Raw genomic sequence first — 1,398 nt, forward strand, 5'->3', positions numbered from 1 at the left:
ATCCTTGAGTACCATTGATTCTCTAATGGATAGTGATTCATAAAACACATTCATGAACCAGAGCGCTCTTACTAATCCAAGTACCGAATCAACACTCAAGAGAATTATTTATCTACTTCTTTCTCAAGAAGGAATGGATTCTATCTCGTATAATAACATTCCCAGCTACCTATTTCATTATGTCTCCAAAATATAAGGAATAGGATTCAGGGTCTCGAAATCCGTACCGAGTAAATCAAAAAACATAAATCCATAAATAGAAGTTTGTTAAGAACTCATGATTAAGATCATCCTATATATGACCATCGGTTTGATCTTGAAGGCCTCATTTTTTATTCATAATCAAAAAAACCCTAATTCTACCCAAAACCTAGAATTACAATAATTCTAATCCCGAATAAAATTACAAATAATTTAATCAATGAATAAATATAACCGATCCATGGAACCATATAATTAACGACCAAATCCACCATCCATACATTCATCAACATGAATTAAAATAAACATCCATAAATGCAAGTGCCTACCCATCACATACATACATAATTAAATATCATATATTTAATTTATCAATTCTGATTATCAAATAATCGAAGCATAAATTAATATCATCTATAGACCGCTCTGATACCAATTGCTGGTATCCGAATCGAATTCGAGTGCGGAAGCGTGGTGGGGAGAGGCAGATCGTGTATAAAAAAAATTTCAGAAAAACTTTTTAGATACTCTTTAGATTATATTAATTTATGCACGAATAAATTAATCGCATTAATTTACATCAAGAACTCAATCCGGAAAAATACCTAGAAGCCAACTCGAATGATAACTTGAGTTCTTTGACCACGAACAGTCCTTGCTCCAAACTTTGTGTTTAGAATACCAAAGTCTTCCACGTCAATTCTTTGATTCCACGTAGACGTGTGTGTGGGCGCACGTGAGACAAAACAGGTTTCTTAAACACTCGAATTTCCACAAACACTAACGCATGCACGATGTGGAATTTTTAGAGAAAAATATTTTTCTCTCTCTATTGCTTAGAGAAATTCGGCCACCCCAACTCTTAGGGCTGAAAATATGTTTCAAAAATTGTGTCCACAATTTTCTATCATTCTCATATTTAAATAGTAGAAGTCAAACTTCAAAACAGAATTAAATCCTTATCTCCAATTTTGAATTTTGAACAAAAAATCCCTTCCCCTTATCCACTTAATGGCCGGCCGCCCTCCTAGGGTTTATCCCTATGTGTGGCGCCAATCTCAGATAGGGAAGGAAGAGATTTTATCCTTTATCCAGTAGTCCAATTTTAATTCAAATTCAAATTTAAGTCAAACTTAAATTAATTTGAATTCTAAATTGAACAACTTATCAAATAAGTTTAAATGGATAAATCTAGAT

The sequence above is a fragment of the Morus notabilis genome, unplaced genomic scaffold (assembly GCF_000414095.1).
Source record: "Morus notabilis unplaced genomic scaffold, ASM41409v2 Scaffold552, whole genome shotgun sequence".
Taxonomy (NCBI): Eukaryota; Viridiplantae; Streptophyta; class Magnoliopsida; order Rosales; family Moraceae; genus Morus; species Morus notabilis.